Source organism: Crocuta crocuta, unplaced genomic scaffold, assembly GCF_008692635.1.
Source record: "Crocuta crocuta isolate KB4526 unplaced genomic scaffold, BGI_CrCroc_1.0 scaffold339, whole genome shotgun sequence".
Taxonomy (NCBI): Eukaryota; Metazoa; Chordata; class Mammalia; order Carnivora; family Hyaenidae; genus Crocuta; species Crocuta crocuta.
The window spans coordinates 1,300,118-1,310,296 of NW_027530357.1; the positions used below are offsets into that span (position 1 = coordinate 1,300,118).

At 47.1% G+C, this 10,179-nt stretch overlaps 1 long non-coding RNA gene across 2 annotated transcripts in view; it reads right to left on the bottom strand.

The window, feature by feature from the left end:
• Window positions 1-318: 318 nt before the first annotated feature.
• The window catches only part of LOC144233130 (uncharacterized), a 15,367-nt gene continuing 5,506 nt past the window's right edge, over window positions 319-10,179 (bottom strand). The window contains exons 4-5 of one of the 2 annotated variants that reach the window (XR_013335598.1): window positions 9,583-9,643; window positions 319-660 (exon numbers count right to left, since the gene is read on the bottom strand). This is a non-coding gene — a long non-coding RNA (uncharacterized LOC144233130). Of the gene's footprint in view, window positions 661-9,090; window positions 9,222-9,582; window positions 9,644-10,179 lie in introns of those variants that run through there. The other variant, XR_013335597.1, reaches the window with a different exon arrangement.

Consider the following 10,179-nt stretch of genomic DNA (forward strand, 5'->3'; position numbering starts at 1 on the left):
TGTCTGTCCCACTACTTATCTGTGCTTTTGTAGCCTCAAAAGCAACCACAGACCATGTGTAAATGAATGTGTCTGGCTGTGTGCCAATAAAACTTTATTTACATAAAATGGCAGTGGGCCGGATTTGAACCAAGAGCTGTAGTTTGCTGACCATGGCCGCAGGAAATTAGAGGAAACCAGAGGAGAAATGTCCACTGTAGCTATTCAAGGTTGCAGATCTTTAACTTGGGTCTCAGGCTGTTAGCATCTATTGTAGAGTCACTGCCGAGAAAAACCTNCTATCATCCCTCAGTTTGTTCTCAGTATTTAAGAGTCTCTTATGGTTTGCCTCCCTCCTTCTCTGTAACTTTTTTCCCCCTCCCCCTTCCCCAGAGGGGACATTCTTGACTTGCCAAGTAGAGGAAGAAATCATAATGCATGGAAGCATGGGCTTTGGATTCAGACAGACATCTGTGTAGAACGCAGCTCCATCACCTGCTGTGTGTGACTTCGGGCAAGGGACCCCTCTCCCTTTGAGCCTCAATTTCCTCATTTATAAAATGGAAATAATAACACTTCCGTTTCACAGGCTTTGGGAGGCTAAATTCCATCAAGCGCTTAGCTTCTTGCCAGAATTTGTAGAAGCATCTCGGAAATGCCAAAGGGAGTATTACCTCGACCCTGGACAGCAGGAAGAAAAAACAAAATCGAAATGGAAAATGCTGACCTTCTATTAGCTTCTAGTACATGGAATTTCTCACCAAGACCTTGTAAACCGCTTAACTTTCAGCAAGGCTGACATTTGGGGGATGATACATTCAGGTGTTGACCATAGCCAGGAAGCTTTTTTAAAGAGATCATCAAGGGTCTCGATGTGGCAATCGCACACCTCTAATCTCACTCCCAACAGGTGCAGGCAGAGGATGGGGTCACAGCATGTCTGGGGCTCCAAGGCCCACCCTTCACGGGGCACTGGGCATCCTGCCCCCCCTCCCCCCTGCCCAGTGTGGTGGGAGATGCACATGGAAGCCCCTTGGGTGGGTATCATTCTCCTGACGATCTGGAGGAAAATTCACAGAAAAACACTGATTAACGCTGGCGAGCAAGAGGATTAAAAAAGACTTCAGAGGGGAAGGGGAAATGAATGCTGATCTATTGGATACCTCTGCACCTGGAATGCCATGTTTTCCCTTGATTCCAATAAGCTCTTTAAAAAATTCATGAGTTTTTTTTTTTTGTTTTGTTTCTCTGCTTATTTATTCGAGTCCCCGGGATAAACTCATGAAAAGCAGCTTCTCATCGTGGGCATCCTGGGGGAAGGTATAATCTGTATAGTTCAGGCTAATAAATTATACAATGTCAACATGTTCTGTCACTAATGTCCCACGGCAGTCCCAGGCCCTATTAATGAGGGGCGGCCAGAGTAAGTAAGCGTTCTCGTGCTTCCTCCCCCTTGCTTTGTTTCCTTCCCTTTCATTTCCGAGGGGATTCCTGGTGCCAGGCACTGGGGACAGAGAGAAAAAGGCTATGGAAGGTCACGGCCAAGTGGGAAAGGGGACGCTTTAATGGAGAGTGCGCTGAGACAGTATGCCAGGTGCAGGAATAGACACAGAGAGGCATCCTTGGGCAGCATTCATGAAGCACCTGCTGTATACTCACAGCTGCCCTGGGATGCAGAGCAGGCAGGAAGCAGCTCCCGGACCAACCACCACCCCATGCTAACCATCTACTTCGTGCCTCCCAGACCCCCACTTAAATTGGACCCACGAGCCCCAGACACAGCAGACTGGAAAAAGCAAATACTTTCATCTATAAGGATACAAAAACCAGGAGTGCCCGGGTGGCTCAGTCGGTTAAGTGTCCGACTTTGGCTCCGGTCATGATCTCACAGTCCATGGGTATGAGCCCCATGACGGGCTCTGCGCTGACAGCTCAGAGCTGGGAGCCTGCTTCACATTCTGTGTCTCCCTCTCTCTCTGCCCCTCCCCCACTTGCTCTCTGTCTGTCTCTCAAAATAAAATAAAGGCATTTAAAAAAAGGATACAAAAACCAGAAACTACCTAATGTTCAACCATAGGGAGCCAGTTATGTAAATTAGGGTACTTGGTGGCACATCATGTAGCCATTAGTAAGGAAGAAGGTTGTATAGCCACATGGAAGAAATGCTTAGAAAATAACCCTGAGAATGGAAAGTGAATAATCCATATTTTACTGGCTGGGATGATGAAAAAAAAAAAATCTCATGAGGATCTGGCTGCCCAGGAGAGCTGGATCTGGAGGGAGACTATTCTGGTGATAGGCTTAGATGCCAATCTAAGGATCTGGATCCTTAGCAGGCATTGTGTGGTATCTATAATATCTATATCTGCATTTGCATCCATATCTAGATGCATGTATATCTTTATCTCTGTATATCAATATCAGTGTATCTCTGTATTTGTGACTGGCTCCTAGCCTCACTGCCTGGTGGAGGGGACATAATAAATGTAAGAGAGAAGATGTCTATGCCACTCACTCCTGCAGACTGGGCAGTGCACAGGATATTGCGTGCAGTGGCTGAAAGATCAATATTGGAAGATGAAGAGAGGGCTGGATGAGCAAGAAGTGGAGATGGGAAGCGAGAGAGAAGAAAGGAAGAAAATGAGAGGAGAAAGAAGGAATGACCACGAAAAAGGTAGAAAGGGAGGGAAAGAGAAGGATGACTCTGCCTCTAACTCACATCTATCCAAGCAGACACCTCAGCCAGGACCCCACTAGGATGCTACATGTGCACCAATAACTCCCTTAAAGAGCTGTTGTCCTTGGGGCGCTGGGGTGGCTCAGTTGATTGAGCATCCGACTCTTGATTTCTGCTCAGGTCATGATCTCACGGTTCGTGGGATCGAGCCCTACATCAGGCTCTGCACTGACAGCACAGAGCCTGCTTGGGATTCTCTCCGTCCCTTTCTCTCTGTGCCTCCCCTGCTCGAACACTCTTGTTCTCTCTCTCAAAATAAATAAACGTAAAAGAAAAATCTGTTGCTCTTGATGGACTCAGAGCCAGAGCTGCTCCCGGAAACCACAGCCTGCGGACTCCTGAGGCAGGCTCACGGCAAGGAGCCCAGGGCAGAAGAATGGGGCCGGCCCCTTAGCCACTGTATGGCCCGTCTCAGGCTGTCAAAATCCAAAGTGCACCTGGACTCGCCTCCTAAGGCCCTGACAAAACCCGGGGATTTTACTGCAGGTTTAGCAGGGCTGGGCCAGAGGACAGAGATTACAGGCCGCACCCGTGAGCCACGCTTCCAAAAACTCCTGTCCCCGTGTTTCTGCCTTCACTAGATTTGCATTACTTCTGGGCAACTGCCACGACTCTCTCTTATCTTCTCTGCCAGCTTGGTCCACTCAAGCTGGTTTCTCCCTTCACCTTCCTCCTCCAAACCCCCCGGGTGCACACCTATCTGGGGATCAGGACCAAGCCCCGGCTGGTAACCACGCCCACCCTGTCCCACTTCTCCAGCCTGCTCTCCCCCTCCCCCACCATTTCTTCCCCAGGGGGAGGGGGGACGGTCCCAAGTCCCTCAAGCATTTTTTTTCCATCCAGCATCACATGGGAATATGGTGAGTGACATCCTCTTTGGTGAACAAGATGGGCTCTAAATTCTGACTTAATCATTACTGGCTGGGTGACCTCAGGCAAGTGACAGGTCTGTTTTTGCCTCCAGACCTGTTTTGCCATCCTTAAAACGAGGATAATATAAGCACCCACGTGTTAAGATCACTGTGAGTATTCAAAGAGTTGATGCACGCAAAATTCTGGTATGTGGAGAGTATGCAGTAACCTTTAACCATCAGTACTATGATTTATCCACTGGAAAATTCTTTGAGGTCAGCAGGGCAAGGGTATGGTTCTCATTTTCTAATGAACAAGCCAGGGACCAGAGCATTGAGCTGACTTGCCCAAGGCTGCACAGGACAGGCAGCCGAGCCAGAAGTCAAACCTGGTTCCTTGAGCCCAGAACCATCAGATTCCAGTCCAGCTCCTGGAGGTTGAGCCCTGGGAAGGCAGGTGCTAGTGAGTGGGGGCCCCCACATCTTGGGGGTTAAGCATTCTGGGAGAGGGTTCTCCTTCCTGGCTCCAGTATTCAGAGCCTTGATGTTAAATTATGATAATATATGACACGGGATTGTGCTGCTTGCTAGCACCTGACAATCACATTTCTTCTAGGCACAACTCCAGAGAGCCCATTTTGCTGTTCTCAGCAGAGTCTGGAGTGACCTACTCTACTCCCTCTGCTTGGGACAGGCAGTTTGGTGCCCTCATGAGCCATTTCTCATGGCAGCCACTCAAGGATTTCCTTGTTGTTGTTTTTTTTAAGATGTTATTTTTTTTTAATGTTTATTTATTTTTGAAGGAGAGAGAGAGAGACAGAGCATGAGCATGAGCATGAGCAGGGGAGGGACTGAGAGAGAGGGAGGGAGACACACAATCTCCGGGCTCTTAGCTGTCAGCACAGAGCCCGATGCAGGGCTCAAACCCACAAACTGTAAGATCATGACCTGAGCCGAAGTCAGATGCTCAACCGACTGAGCCACCCAGGCGCCCCTTAAGATGTTATTTTTAAGTAATCTCTACCACCAACGCGGGGCTCAAACCCACAACCCTGAGATTAAGAGTCGCATGCTTCACTGCCTGAGCCAGCCAGGTGCCCCATGGATTTCCTATATAATTTCTAGTTTAGCTGCATGGTGTCCCTCTTTGGAGTACTATCATCCTCACATGAAAGCACAGAATTCAGAAGTTGTCACCAGACACCCAGCTAGCTGTCAGGATTCCCTCCCCTCCCCTTGCCATCAGCACACGTGGTACGTCAAAGTATAGGGTGGTGGTTAGAAAATTCTGGAGTCAGACTGTTGCAGGTTCAAAGCTCAGGTATGACACTTACTGAGTCTGCATTTGGGGAAGTTACTTAGTCTCTCTGAGTCTCCATTTCTTCATCTGTTTAATGGATATTTGGATAATGGAAAGTGGACAATACATTATAGGGCTGTAGTAGTTCAGTAAGATTGTATCAGTTAGCTATGACTACAGTAATGTCACATAACAAATAACCCTATAACCCCAGGGGCACATGACAGTCGGCAATCAAGTAGCTAACACATACATGAAAAGGCTTCTCTGAAACCATAAGCAAAGAAAGTTGACCAAAGAAAACCCAAGATATCATTCTTCATCTGTACCTAATTGGTAATTTTTTAAAAGATAGACTTTACATTTTTAGAAAACTTTTTTAGAAAAGCTTTACATTGACAGAAAACTTGAGCGTACAGAGTGTTCTCATATATCTCTGCTCAGTTTTGCCTATTAGTATCATCTTACCTTAATATGGTCCATTTGTTACAACTGATGAGCTGATACTGATACATAATTATTAACCAGAGTACATGTTTTATTCACATTTCCTTACTTTTCACTTAACTTCCCCTTCTGAATTCAGAATCCCATCCAAAATGGCACGTTACATATAGTTGCCATGTCTCCTTAGGTTTCACAGACTTTCCTCATTTTTGATGACCTTGACAGTTTTAAGGAGTATTGGTTAGGTATTTTGTAGAATGTCTCTATTAGGACCAAAAAAAATTTTTAAGTTTTTATTCATTTATTTAAGTAATGTCTACACCCAACGTGGGGCTCAAACTCATGAGATCAAGAGTCTTCCAACTGTTCTTCCAAATGAGTCAGTCAGGAACCCTTGTCTGATTCTTTTTCCTTAATGAATTGACTGGGGTTATTGGTTTTGGGGAGAAAGACTAGAGAGGTAAAATGCAATTTTCATCACATCATATCAAGAGTGCATAGCATGAAAATGACATGTGACCCCTGTTATGGGCCTTGATCATCGATCTGGCTAAGATAGTGTCTGTCAGATTTCTCCACTCTCAAGGTGATCTTTTGCCCCCTTTCTATCCTGTACACTTTGGAGGGAAGCTAATATGCACAGCCCACATTTGAGGAGTAAGTAGTTATGCTCCCCCTCCTTGAGGGAAGAGTATCTACATCAATTATTTGGAATTCTTCTGCAGGAGATATTTGTATCTTCTGCCCATTTATTAAGTTATTCAATCATTTATTTATACCAGTATGGACTCACAGCTATTTGTTGTATACGTTGAGTTATAATCCAATAATCCTTTATTTATCGTGTTCAAATTGTTCCAGCTTGGGCCACTGGCATCTTCTCATTTGGCTCCTTTGGTCCCTTGACATACTCCAATCAATTTCTTTTTCTTTTTCATTTTGGAGCGCATTCTTACAATTTGGCAGTATAAGGTACTCCAGGCTCACCTTGCATATTTCCCGCTCTGGTCATTGAATCAGCTATTTCTCCAACAATCCCTGGATCCTTTTATGGGAGAATGGTGTTATAAACCAAGATCCAGGCGTTAGATGTTCTTACTGCTACTGGACTGTCATTGCTTCTAGGCATCCTCCGTGAAGAGCAAGGAAATGTATGTTACCATGCTAACCTACATATATACAAGTGTATATAATTCTGTATGTGATGATATGTATGGGGTACATAGGTGGCTCAATTGGTTGAGTGTCCAACTCTTGAGTTTGGCTCAGGTCATGATCCCATGGGATCAAGCCCTGTGTCAGCCTCCATACTGAGCATGGAGCCTGCTTAGGAGTCTCTCTCTCTCTTTCTCTCTCTCTCTCTCCCTCTGCTCCTTTCCCCTGCTCACATTTGCACTCTCTAAAATGAAAAAAAAAACCCCAACATATGAGTTCATACTCATGTCCCAGCTCTAATCTATTACCATTGAATCATCTAGCCTCCTACCCTTGCTCATTTTCTACTTCAACAAAGAGAAGCCTGGCCCCACCATGCACCATCCATTTCCGTAATTCTTCAATTCCAGTATCCTTTTGCCTTTAGTCTCTCAGACTCTGCACATTTCCAAAGTTACTTAAGTCAGCACCTTTTCTTCCCACCCCCTTTAGTTTGGTTGTTTCATACATTTTTAGCACAGTTAGATTCTTCATTGCAGGCATCAGAGCAAACAGGAGCTGGTGCTGACCTTCATGAGGACGTGGGGCAAGTACAAGGCAACACCAGCCAGAACATCAAGTGAGACTAATGCATTTGGTATAGAAATTGGCTGCAGGGTCTCACATAAACTCCTCTCTCATGTTAGAGAATTTGCTAGGCACCGTTTACTCCTTCCCAACAATCACTCTGGCCTGGGCATCAAAGGTGTATCAGACATGGATCCAGCCAAGTTCAAGAAGGCATATAAGACATACGCATAGCTCACTTTAATACCAGGCAGACAGTGAAACACAACAGGAGAGAGGAGTTCAGAAAACAAAGCCTTCACTTCCAGCAGGGCTTGGAGCCCTTGGGAAGATCTGGGAACTTTGTGCGAGATGATGTCCAGGAAACTGAACAAGAAGAACCTTCTCTGTGAGTAAAACGTGGGGATGGAGAAAAGTAAGAGTCATGTGAATGGGGTCTAGTTTAATGACATCATTTTTAAAGAGCTTTGTTGTTTTTTTAATGTTTTATTTATTTCTGAGAGAAAGAGAGCGAGCATGAACAGGGGAGGGTCAGAGAGAGAGGGAGACACAGAATCTGAAACAGGCTCCAGGCTCTGAGCTGTCAGCACAGAGCTCGAAAGGGGGCTCGAACCCACAAACTGTGAGATCATGACCTGTGCTGAAGTCTGATGCTCAATCGACTGAGCCACCCAGGCGCCCCAAGAGCTTTGTTTTTTAAGTTTACTTATTTCTTTTTGAGAGAGAGAAAGAATGGGCAGAGGAGTGGTGGGGACGGGGACGGAGCATCCAAAGTGGGCTCTGTGCTGACGGCAGAGAGCCCAATGTGGGGCTCAAACTCACAAACTGCAAAATCTTGACCTGAAGTCGGAAGCTTAGCCAACTGAGCCACGCAGGTGCCCCTCTGACATCATTTTATTCCACATTTCAAAAACAGAAATAGCTTTATTATTTCTATGCCTAGGAAAGGATGTCAGGATGTCAGGCTCATAAAAAAAAAAATAGCTGCATATTCCACTGTGGGGCAAAGATATACTTTACTCAGTCTCACTGGTCAGACATTTGTGTTATTTTCAAGCTTTCACTGTTATAAGTGACCCTATAATACAAATATTTGCACTTGTCCAATTTTTGCCTTAGGATAAATCCCTAGCTGTGAAATAGTTGGATCAAAGTACGTACATTCTAAATTCTCAATATATACTGTAAAAACTCCCTACAGGGACCAATTTATACACTAATGCAGGAGAGTGGCCATGTGTCCACAATTGTATTATTGACAATAACTTTCTGTTATCATTCTCTTTAACCTGCTTGCTCTATGGGATGCTGCCACAGATCCACATCTTATCAACTTGTCTGTCACCATTCACCTTTGCCTTCCTCCCCCGACTGAGCTCTGGGGCTCAGATGGAAGCTCCCCAAACCCCGACGTGCCACGCCTGGAAATGTCTCCAGACTCTGTCTTTCCGGGTGACAGTGTGAAAGCAGACGGCTCAACAGCTCAGCCTGAAAGCAGTGTGTTCATTGTCTCGACATTGCAGGTCGGATACTCCAAACCTGGTCTGGAGGCCAGGAGGCCAGTGCTGTGATGGAGGGAAGGCCTGGCCTTTAAGAAGAATATTTCGTTCACACCCCTGTTGTGCACCGGCATTTCGGCAGCTATGTCTGTGTGCTCCCTTTGCACAGATCGCTTAGGGCCTCTGAGATGGAGTTCTGCTGTGAGCATCCCCGTCACCCTGGGTGCACACATCACATCCTAGCTACTCGGAACCAATGTTCCCATAACGGGGTGTGGGAGGCTGGTGGGAAGCCCTGGGACCCTGAGAGAAGGGGTCTGGGGGTGGTTTTAACAAAGAACATGTGTATCATTGCCAGTTCCAAGTCTCCCTATGCGTTGAGTAAAGCAGGCTCAGGAAGGAGGAAAAGCAAAACCCAGAGAAGGGGAGACATCTGCTTGGGGCTGCACAGCAAAGCACTCTGCCTAAAGCCTTAAAAGCCTGAGTCCCCATCAGAGCCGGCTGCCTCCCCGACGGCAAACTCCTGGTTCTAAATCTCAGCACGCAGCGAGAGACTCATGTGGAGGCCTGTTTACGAGGTGGCATTACCAAGCTTTTAAAAGTCCAGATGGTTCCAGCTGTAGGGATCTACAGGCCATAAAACTGTCATGCTCACAACGCAGCGTCTCTTGAGGTGATGATGTAATCTGTTTGCAAGAAAAGGCCGCTGGTCTAGGCTGCCATGAGAGCTGTCACCGCAGGAGCCACCACCAGTGTAGGGGCGCTCATAACGGGCCAGTGTGGAGTCTCCTCTGGGTCCGCATTCTCCAGCGCGTGGGGCCCGATGTGCTTGGGGGGAGCGGTGATCAGATCCGCGTGCCTAGTTCATGTCCTAGATCTCCCCCCTGCGTAGGACCACAGGGCAACGCCCTTGGTCCTCTCCCAGCTCCCCTGCACACAGTTTACGCTGCCTGGAGTGCCCTCCCCTACGTTCACCTTCAAATCCAGTTTAAGACTATGGGCATAAGTCGTGCCTCTGAGTGTCTGACCCAGGCCAAGCCACCTCACCTGTGTGAAGCTGTCTTTCCTCTAAGTCGGTGTCAGTAATAGATCCAGCCTCATGGTGCTCCTACAAAGGTGAAGCAAAGTAATCCTCAGGAGCTGCGGTGAGGGCACGGCAGCTGTAACAAAACCCCATTCAGATTAGCCAGAGCTAAACTCAGGGGGGTGAGGGTCTACTCAAAACGGGTGTAAAGCCAGTCTTAAATTTAGGGTGTAAAAAAGTGGCATCACACTTACATTCTAGTTGATGGATCAAGATCCGTGCACGCAGGGCGGCCACCTCTTCCTGTTAAAATCCCACCCACACCCTCACCCACGCTGACCATCGCTGGGTGGCTTGTGGATCCCAGAGTCTGGCGTCTGCAGGGAGGGGCTTCCTCCACCAGAGCAGAGAAGAACTCGCCTGGTGTCCCAGAGGACCACCTCACCCCCCAGGGACCAAGCTGAGGCCCCAGATCTACGCTCAGCCTTGGCTCTTTCGGTCACATTCTGCTTCCCAGGAACCTGGAGTAAGTTTAGTGAGGTCAGGAGCCGTGTCTGTCTTATATCTGTCACTGTGGGGCCAGCATCCAGGACAAGGACTTGGCACACGGTGTCCATTAC